Source organism: Balaenoptera borealis (genome assembly GCF_965194805.1).
Source record: "Balaenoptera borealis genome assembly, chromosome: 5".
Lineage (NCBI taxonomy): Eukaryota > Metazoa > Chordata > Mammalia > Artiodactyla > Balaenopteridae > Balaenoptera > Balaenoptera borealis.
This window is the reverse complement of record NC_138862.1, coordinates 122,922,233-122,933,298: the sequence shown is the minus strand read 5'-3', so window position 1 is coordinate 122,933,298 and position 11,066 is coordinate 122,922,233. Positions and strand designations below refer to the sequence as shown.

The 11,066-nt window shown below is 43.4% G+C and overlaps 1 long non-coding RNA gene across 1 annotated transcript; it reads left to right on the top strand.

The window, feature by feature from the left end:
- The first annotated feature begins 3,977 nt into the window (after window positions 1–3,977).
- Window positions 3,978–10,373, top strand: LOC309629599. The gene is made up of 2 exons (XR_014245133.1): window positions 3,978–6,687; window positions 9,173–10,373. It is a non-coding gene; the product is annotated as an uncharacterized lncRNA (long non-coding RNA).
- Window positions 10,374–11,066: the final 693 nt, after the last annotated feature.

The window sequence follows — 11,066 nt, the reverse complement described above, 5'->3', positions numbered from 1 at the left end:
TGATAAAAACAAATTTAAAACCACCTTACCAGGCCATTGTTGCTGTTCCAAAGCAGGGTTGAGATGTGAGCTCTCAGTGGGAGGAGGGGGGCCTCATGGAGGGGCATGGAGCCGTGGGCACTGTTACCATTTTGCAAAGCTCCAGGGAAGCGAAACAAAAGAAATGGAGCTGCTTTGAAGGTCCCTGCCAAGCTCTTCTTAAGAGCAACGGGATTAGGAGGAAAATGAGGCTTCTAAGAGCATGACCAAGCATTTAATACCCCCTGGAACCCACAAAACAAAAGCACAGTCATCTTTATCTCACCAGTAAAAAGAAAACACGAAGGACAATGGCTTTGCTTGATCTCATTAATTGGATTATAAAGTTTTTATGGAAATTCTACTGCAACGAAGTGACCAAAGCTTTATGGCCAGGACAGAATAACCCAGAGCAAAGCTACAGGTCCACCCAAGATCCTTCATCCCTAGAAAAATGGGGCTTAATTTCCACATCATAAATGGTTTGAATCTGCACAACTTTTCCTATTGCTTTTGAAAACAATTCAGTTTCAAGAACAATGGAACATTGAACTCAGTTTGGTGATGGCCATTAATAGTTCTCATGTAGAAGGATATTTTGGAAAGCTCTTTTTTCCCCATTGTCACAAAAAAATGAACTGGTGATGCCTAAGCCAGCACTAGAAGAAGAGCTTAATATATTGGCAGATAAAAACACAGCACATACTGAAGGAATGTATTATGGACATAAGCCATAAAAATGTTTTCAATTTCTTTTGGTGTTAAGCTACAGTGTAAGAAACTAGTCAATTTCTGGAGACTCACTTGAGGCAATTTGCATGTAGAATGTTTATTGCAGGATGGCAGCTGTGACTATGAATAAATGCAGCCAGTTCTCGTGAACGTTGCCTCCCATCTCTGTCCAGGCTACCAGCCTCTGGAAGTTGTGACCACGCTGCATTAAGAAAAATGATTCAAGGGACTGAGAGACAGTGTTCAAAGTTTATATAATTTTAACTTAATTGGCAGCTAATTGATGTAGTCCTTTATGAGGTTTCTGTGAGTCCTCTTAAGGAACTCTTCCAACATCAAGAGAAATAAATGTTTTCTCCCAACTCCAGAACCTTCCTTTTCTTTTCCTTTGTTCTGTTTTTAAAAGGATAAATTCACCCTGTCGGTACACATTGAGATCCTGTCCCTTTTCTCTTTGGAAAATAGCTTACTGTGAAGCCTCCTTTACAACTGGATTCTGGGGAAGCATTTAATTACACACCAAAGAAGGAAGGTGCTCATGTGGATAAAAGAATGATGAAAATGCTATGAAAAGTGACAAGGATTGAAAGAGAGGATAATATGCCAAATTATAAAACCAAACAGACAAACGTCTTTGACTTCATTCTAGACCTAAGAAAGAGGGAGTGTTTACAAACCATCCTGCAAACAGAAGGCTTGTTTTCCCTGGGAGCCCTGGGAAAGGAAGGGGGTGGAGGCAGCAGAGCCAGCCCACAGGTTGCAGCTCCTGGGAATTTCTCGCTCCAGATGCAGTGAGGGCAATGGACCAGCTCCACTTCCTCTTCCGGTTGCCTTTGAGGTCTGGTCCTAATGCTGAGGAGCCCACGAGCTCCACGCCAGCCTCTCTTCCCGCTGCCCTGCACAGGCTCCCAGTGTTTCTCAAGAGCAAATGTCACCAACGGAGGTTGGCCTTCCATGACCTGCAGGTCTAACTCAGCTCTCCCAGTTGTATTTGCTCGTGGCATCCTGTGGGTTTCCTTCCCGGCTCTCACAGCCATCTGTAAATGTGCATTGACTTGTGTGCTTACTGGTTTCTCTGGCCAGGTTGTACATCCCCGTCAGGGCTCCGCTGGGCTCCCCAACACCTGGAACAGGCTTGGCACACAGCAAGTGCCCAGTATATCCTTGGTGACCAATGAGCGAACTTTGTGGTTTTCCGAGGAGGATTCATCTCCACTCCCGTCCCTGCCTTGTCCTGGCAGAATTCTCCAACAGCTTGATTTCCATCTGTCTCCTTTTTACTTTCTCACTCCCTTCCTCTGTCCTTCCCTCCTTCCCCTATTCATTTGTAACAACTTTATTGGTTTCCTTGTTTTTTCTCCCATACAGCTCTAGAAGGAAACAGATGGGTAGAGGATTTCGGATGAATACTGAATATCACATCCCCATTGATGAGATCATTTTGGAATTTTCTAAAAGTACTCTTTGTGGTTACGTGGCCAGGGAGAAAATATCCCTGGGTTTTTGAGAGTGGGGATGCTTCTGCCAGGTTTAAGTCATTATTAAAGAGACAAAGACTCATCAGGATAAAGCTGCTGGAAAGTTTCTTTCTTTCTTTAGCAGTAGAGCCTATTCAATAAATAGCACTCACCTGGAGGTACGCTGGATGAGAGCTCCTTCTTTTGTGTGTGTGTGTGTGTTTATGTGTAATTACTTGTCACTGTATCTAAATGTCATATCTGGGAGAAATTATCTTCCTTTAGACATTTCCAATAGCATCCACTTTGGGACTGCCAATAGGAGATTACTCGGCCCCAGAAAGAAGATTTTTAATGGCTCATATTAATAGCATATGATTTTCCTCCTCCCTTTAAAAAATGTGGGCAAATGTGTCAGAAAGGCAATGTCGTGCCTTGACCATATGAAAGACGTTCCAGGTATTATTGCCTGCTTGTTACGTTTGATTATCTCATCCCTTACTCTCCAGAAAATGAAGTGCATACGGACTTGGCTCCTTCAGAGAGGCAATCTCAACTTTGTCAGGGTTAAGCCCATCGGTTGGGTGTTGAGCCGTCTCTAGCATTGATACTACAAGCTGGGTTGTTAGATTCAAAGAGCAAGTGGACACTGCCACGGTACTTGGTGGCTAAATGCCCTCTCTTCCCAGTGATGTCCACAGCAGTTTGACTCTAGGTCAACCACCTCTCTCTCCCACCTTCATCTCAGCTTGAGAAAGGCTGCCCTTGGTGCAAAGCTGCAGCGAGTCTCGAGTCCCGACATTTCAGGGAAGACAGGGAGATCTGTCGGTAACCTAGCAACGTGGCGACATAAGCATCCGTGTGCTGTTTAGTTTTTCAAATAATGAAATGATAGTCGCAACATTTTGCATTTAAACAGCACAGTCTCCAAAGACCTTACAGACTGTTGTAAATAGAGAACAGGAGTCACAAGAACCTGCTCTTCTGGAGATGGTTAGCTCTATTTTACAGATGGCTAAGCTAGAGCAAACACAGCACAAGAGTCCATTTTACATGAGCGGCAGAACTAGCTAGGAAGCATGCAGAACTTCCAACCAATGGAAAATGCTAAAGAAAAGGATCTGTAAACCAGCTCATGTTTTCTCATTAAACTTTTCAACTCCTAGGGAGCAGAGAATGTGTTCTTCATATATTTTGAAAAGTAATTGCCTTACTGATTGCTAAATGGTAGATGAAGTCAGTGGGTAGGTGGTCTGCCTTGCAGCCTCACTGCTGAAAAAAGAATCAGCTCTAGGAAGGGTTTGCAAGATGTTGTTAGTTTTCTAAACTTGTGGTTATTCTGGGATTGTTTTCTGAAAATGAAATTTATTTCTGATCCGAAGGCAGATGCTGTTATTTATCTACTCCTTTTTTGCTAACAGTGTGGTTTTTAAAAATTGGCACAATTTTTTTAATCATACTCCTTCCTTTGAGAGATAGGGTCTTTGTAATTTCTCCTTGAGTCTGGTGGGCTTATGACTGATTCAACCAATAGACTTTTGTGGAAGTTATGCTAGATGACTTTCTAGGCTGATTCATAAAAGGCGATACAGCTTCCCTCCTGTTCACTGGAACATTCACATTGGGAGCTCAGGAAGCCATGAAAGAAGTCCAGCTACGATGAGGCCGCCATGCTGTGTGGAGACCCAAGTCGCACTGTGGGGCTATGTGTAGGCCTTCTGGTTGACCACCCCCCCCCCCCACCAGCTGAGCTCAGACCTCCAGTCATTCCCGCCCGGGCACCAGATATTTGAGTGAAGAAGCCTCCAGATAATTATGCTGCCCACCACCCCACTCTGGCCATTCTCATTGTCCCATCTGAAATCCCAGACCTTGTGAAACATATTAGCCATCCTTTCTGTACCTTTCTAAATTATCAGTAAGAATGATTAACTCATCATTATTTTATGCCACTGCGTTTAAGGAAGTTGGTTAAGCAACAGTAATAACCAGAACACTCAGAACCCCTGTCGTCCACCCTCCTTTGCAAGTTTATGTCCTGAAGGAGACGCTGTGGCCCCTTCTTGACTCCTGAGGGTGAGTATTTATTTGTCTAAGGCAATTGTGGCCATCTCATTTCTCTTACTACGTGTTTAGGCTGGGTATGGTCAGGAGATGCAATTCTGGTCAATTAAGTGAGTAGAAGAGTTTGCTGGGGCTGCTTTTGGGAAAATTTCCCTTCTTCTCCATAAGATTTGAAGGACAGACTGGTTCTCCCTGCTACCTTTGGATGCTGTTGTCTGCACATGACGCCTACACCCGTGGTACCCATCCTAGGACCATCAGGAGAGCAAAGAGGACAAGCCACACACTGAAGGGGACAGGTCAAAGAGAAGGATGGAGAATCTACGTCCTTGATGAGGCTCAACACTGATGACGCCCAATCCTGGAACTACCTCTGCTTTTGCACTTGTTACGCTGACATTTTCCTCGTTGTTTAAGCCTGTTTGTGTTGGGCTTTCTGATAGCTTCAGCCACAGATTTCACATTTCAGAGCATAGGTTCTGGTCCTAAAGATCTAGATTCAAATTTTGGTTCTGCCACTTATTAGCTGTCAAACTTTGAGTTGTTCTCTGTTTTCTTAGGCTAAAAAAGATCTTCATCACTGAATTCTTGCAAAAATAAAATCAGTAACGCAGTAGGTGCTTATTGAGGGCCTGCTGTGTGCCAGGCGCCATTCTCAGCTCTGGGGAAGTGGCTTTGTATCAGACAGACAAGCTTCCAACCCTCATTGTGGCTACATTCGTGTGAGGGAGATAGATCGTAAATGAGGACATAAACAAGATAATCTCAGGTAGAGGCAAGCACGATAAAGCTAACATAAGATGAGGTCTGCAGAATGCTTAGCACTGGGCCTGGCACAGTGCAAGCAATCTGTAGTGGCATCTATTACCTTTATCATTCAAGTTAATAAATAGTATTGAAATCGCCATTAGGGAAAGTAAGTGCGCATGAGTGAACTTTGATTTTGGTCTGAGGATTATAGAAACATGAAGGTTGTTTGTTCCCCCTCCCCCATTTCCATCCATTAGGATTCAGTGTGTAGGGCTTTCTCTGCAATGCACTGGCCTGAATTTTTACCCTTCAGGATCTTGCAATTGGCTCTTCCTGGGTGCTGCCCCTCCCCAAGTGAGCCGAGGAGAGATGTGTGGTTGGTGGGAGAGCTCCACGGACAGTCCCCCGCTGGCTCTCTTCTGACCCTTGGGCAGCCAGGGCTACTGAAGTATGTCAGATGGAGGTGGCCAAGTGCCAGCATGTTCCCCTCCATGGTTGTCCCCTGCCTCAGGTCTCCCAGCCCTGCAAAGTGGGTAGATGGGTAACACTGGCTCCTAGAGTCCACACTGAGGCTGTGCATTGGAAGGCGTGAGGGCTTGGCTTGTGATGAGGCTTGTTTAGACTTTAGAGCAGCAGTTCTGTGTAAGTACCCCACGCTAACCGATTGTGCCACTGGAGCTCCTAGAGCAGCAGTTTTCATTCTGAGTATCCCAAATACCTAGAAATTGGAGAATAATGACAGAAACAACGCAGTATGGATTTTTGGTAGGGACCTACGGGCCAGGCATTTGTGAACTATTTTTAAGTTATAGTGGTGTCTAAGAAAGATTAGTGTATGAAATGTCCTGATTCCCAGCTCCAAGTGGCAGAGCAAATTCTCTCATAAGATGGCCTGCTGCTAATCCCCTTCAGTGACAGAGGCTGGACCATGTTTTTTGCACTGTCTTATTTCTCTGTTAAGGCATCCAACTACTCCTGTTTGCTTTCTCCCTAATATTCACAGCATGTCAATGCTAAATAGTGCTGAAAAGCAGTTTTGAAACCTACCCACACCTCCAGCTGAGAGATTTAGTTGAAGGGTTCTCTGCCCGTGTGTTTTGAAACATTGCTTATGCCATGCACTGCCTTGACCCTGGTTATCCCGAAGAATATCCCCTTCTCACGTTTCAGCTTGCCGAGCCGGGTTGGAATTCAATCTGGCTGTCTTGCGGGGCAGTGCTTCAGACCTAACTGAGGTCTTCAGGCTGCTGCTGTCAAGTGTGGAGAAGAAAAACAAGTCACGTCTGCCCAGCCCTGTCTGCTGGGCTCCTGAGAACGGCAGCTGTGTAGCCCTGGTGTCCTGAGTGATGGGCCACAACCACTCAACTGTGCAGCGTCTCGCCTCTGAAAATGCACATGCAGCCCTTTCTTTTTGTGTGTGCATTTGCAGCTGCTCACTGAGGCATTTCCCTGGAGCTCAGGATAGTGCATTTTTTGTTTAAAGGGGATTTTTTGGTTTCAAGCGCTTCTTGCAGTCTTGTGGAGGAAACCTGTTGAATCACTGTGGGTGGCCAAATGCAGGGGCCAGAGGTGGCATCTGATGGTGTTTCTGATGGAGGGGCCACCGACAGTTCCAGCCTTAGGCCTCTGCAAAGGGGTGAGGAGGTCTTATTAAGAAGGGGTGTAGGTAAGTAGTTGCCTTCTGGGACCCTACCTGTCATCCCACATTTTCCATCTCCTCTTTTGGTTATAGAGAAAATCCCTGGGCTCTTAGACAGACCTAGGTTTGAAAGCCGAACTTGCCATCTAGATACAGTTTGACCTTAGGTAATACGCTTAACCTCTCTGAGTCTGCTTTTTTTTTTTTTTACCTATGTTAATGAAAATAATGTTTAACTCACAGGATTGATGGAAGAATTAGATGAGCTCACTGCATAGCACGGGGCTCAATAAATGTCTCATTTTAGATGTCCTCTTTGAAAATACAAGTGTCACATCAAGGATTCCTACAATACAATGAGTGCTTATCAATGAGCACTCACTCAACACTTAACGATAATTAAAACAAGGATTGGCAGGAATTAAGTGGAGAGGGTCAAAGGGGAGAGAGAGAATCTCGTAGGAAATGGGTAATAGCACCAAAGACGTTGACTTTCTCACCTCACAGCTTTCCTGGATGCCAGGTCTTTTATGGAAAGCTAGTATATATATATAATATATTATGTATGTTAAAATCAGTTCTAAGGTATATATATATATATATATATATATATATATATAGTATATATAATATGTATATATATTATACATATTTTAAAATCAATTCTAAGGTACACATTTTAAAAAGTTAATATCTCTGAGTTTTGAATCCATTTGACAATTTATGACATTTATAATTACAATTTTTTTATGGTATATGAAATAACATATCTCGTAATTTATGGCATCTTAGTTTGGATGAATAGGGTAATACTTTTTATAAACAACAATAGTTTCAGGAATCTAGGGCCTTCTTTAGGATCTCTTAGAACTGCACTGCCCAAAACTGTAGCCACTAGCCCCATGTGGGTTTTGAGCACCTGAAGTGTGGCTAGTCCAAATGACGATGTGCTGTAGCACAAAATACTCACCAGAGTCTGAAGACTTCTGTATGGAAAAAAATAATGCTAAGCTATCTCCTTAATACTTTTCTGTTGATTACATGTTGGAATGATAGTATTTTGGCTATATTGGATTAAATAAACTATATTATTAAAGTTGATTTCATCTGTTTCTTTTTCCTTTTGTAAGGCTACTAGAAACTGTAAATTTCCATATGCAGCTCACATTGTTTTCTCCTGGAAAGTGCTGCCTTAGAACAAAGATCTCAGAGTTGGTCTGCTGTGACCACCCGGTAGAAGCTGGATGGGCTTCAACCCCAAATTTGGTTCAGATGTTGACACTGATTATGCCACATAACAAGAGGGTATGAAAAGGTTTGCTACTCACAAAATGAGGCTTTCTGGGGAGAACAGTGTAGGTCCTAGGCAGTTCCAAAAATACCCTGAGAGCTGAGGGATAGGAGACTGGCTTGGGGTTTTTATGGCTGTTCGGGAATGGGACTGGGGTGAGGGTTCCCATGTGCTGGCAGAGGCTTGAGTGACTAGAAAGTCCCTGGAGGGAACATCTGGGCTTTCTTTTCAGCTTTTCCAGATGTGGGGCAGAAGGGGAAGAGGGAGGGTGAGGTTAAAAGCTGTCAATTCCAACTGCTGATCATAAAAGAGTCAGACTTATTACATGATCTAATCCTGTGCCTTCATTTTACCAATGAGGACTCAGACACAGAAAGGGAAGGTGACTTGCCAAAGGTCACACAGCCAGCTAGTGGCAATGCTGGTGCCGGAATCCAGGCTTCTGGAGACCAGAGATTTTTCCTCCCCTTCACAGCACCTGGTGGAAAGTCTTCTTGGAGGACAAGGAAATTCTTTCTCCAGGGGACAACAGTCTCCACGTTTTGTGGATCTGTTGGGAAGAAAGAAGTGCTGAAGGATGGCGGTCAGGCTCAGCATCAACCACCTGGGACTCTCTCTCTCTCTCTCTCTCTCTCCCTCTCTCGCTAGGGCAGCTCCAGGCCAACTTGCCTGATGTTTGCTGACAAGCTGGCTCAGGAAAGTGACTTGAAAAGTAAATACTAACTCAACCTAAAATGAAAAGGAAATCAAGAGCTGAAAAGGAAAACAAAAGAGAAAACCCCCCAAAAAACAAACAAATCTGTGAGAACAGAGTAGGCATTGTGTACTCACTTTTTTGGATGTTAAAGTGGCTTTGAATCAAGCCAGAAAGCTCTCACACCTACATTCTATGCGGATTAAAAACTTCCACGAGAGGTTATGAGTCCAGGGACAGAGGGTTCCCATTGCAGGTGCAGAGCTTAAATGCTTTACAAAGGAAAGGAAATAAGCTCATTGGGGTTTGTTTGAATACTTCCAGGAGAGTCGTTTCAAGTTGACAGCATGCATTTTGGAAGCCCGAGTACTTAAAAACACACTTGAGAAGGAACTGGTTTTAAAATCTGAAACTTTGCCTGGTTCTTGGTTTCTCTGAAGTGTCAGTAGTTTTGTGTTTTCTATTTATTGTATCACACAAAAATCAGTCTGAATTTGTTTTGATTTTTTTGATTTTCTCCTACCCAGGGAAATTGAGCTACCTTCTCAGTGGAAATAAGTTTGCATAAAGTCTCCAATAATGACCAGTTTCAGCTGACACTCGATGGGACCCTGGAATACACTGTCTCTGCTGCCTTCCAGGAAGAACAAAGGGTAGAAGAGTTTGATTGAGAAGCAGATAAAGAGCTCCTCCTGTGTCATGGCCAACCAAGAGAATTTCATCCCTATTTGTGTGTAGGGTCAGCCCACAATTGTCTGGCAAATGAGACATGATGGATAGAAAAATGTGACAGCTGTGGATGATACCCAATTACTTATATTTAGCTTTGAACTGTCTTTTGTTGGGTTGTGTCTTTTGAATATGGGGAATTTTATGGTTATAGCAATACCAGCATATATCAAATTATATATTCTATGCCTACCCTGAGGAAATAACTTGTGATATTGTCTCTATTGATTCTATTATTTACTATCTGAAGGGCATTTTTTTGCTTGGAGAGGAATACTCGCTACTACCTATCTTTCCTTTCATGCTCAATTTATTAATTTTTTGGACTTTATAAAACAATAAGCATTCACATAATTAAATAATTAATATTCTTCTAAATATTTGCATGCTCTTCAACACAACTAATAAGTCAAAATTTAGGAGTTTGAGAAGATATTCCCCCCCCCCCCACAAACTTAGAAAATTATCTGATTAAATGTTTTCACACAGTAAATCTTTACAAGTCCTATGTATCAAGATTCTCCTAAATGCTCTAAACACCCAAGAGGGAGGTAAAACACACAGAATATCACAATGATTGCAGCCCTTATTCTTGTACTTACACTATTGATTGCAATGTTTTATTGTTTCCATCCAAATCTGTATCCTCATTCGCCTCTGTATTCTTATACTTTCCCAGGGTGGCAGTAAGTGTACCAGACCAACTTAGATGCCAAGTTCTGGGATGCATCAGCAGATTCTTGGTCTGGATGTAGGACCAAGTTCGAGATGATTTAAGCCAGAACCCTGGTCAATGGCCCTGGCTGGGTCCACTTTTTAATTGCTTCTCTTGCTAGTCATGAGATTTTAGATTTCTGAGGCTTTTAGGCTTTTGATATTTGTTGTTCTTTCTCACTATCCTGCCATTATTGTATGTTGGCCAGGTCTTTAGGTCTTATTGGAACGTAGTTATGCATTCCTAGAATCTCATTCTTATTAATAAATGCATTTAGAAGATTAGGTTTGTATGGTAAGTTCTCTTCTTTGGGTTACATATTGGATGCTGTGATGTGCCTTCCAGCTCCTTCCCTGAGGACTGGGGCACTCATTTCCCAGTGGGTAGGCATGTTGCCTGCTGACGGCTCAGCAGAAACTGTCCTTGGGCAAAGGGAGCTGCCTTGCCCCAAAGACAGGTTGGTGTAGTGGTACAAATGCTGATCCCCTTGCTTCAATATTCTAAATCTTCAATATGGGAGCCATTCCAGTCTTGGAGCTCCGCGTGGGCTTGGCTTAGGCTTAGCTGCCATGCATCACAATTCAACTCCCCCCACCCCATTTGGCTTTCCTCACTTGCTTACAGGAGTCTTTTCCAACAAGACACCCTAACAAACCTCTATTTCAGAGTTTGTTTCCAGGAAGCCCACCTACAAATGTTTGTGCCAAGCATAGTCCTAGCAAGCGGCATCCAAAGTAGAATTTTGGAGCTGGATCACTGATCAGGTGGCAATGAGGACCCCATCATTGGTGGTAGCCCCCTGATATGCGGTGCAATTGCTAAAATGTCCCTGGTGGTGAACCGGGATGGGGTACTGGTGGAAGGGAATTCACTGGCAGGTGCAACACCTCAGCAGTCGAGAGGTTCAGGGAAAGTAAACTTTTTTAAGATTATGGAATTGGATGGTGGTTGGTTGGAGAGAAAGAAAGGCTGAAGGT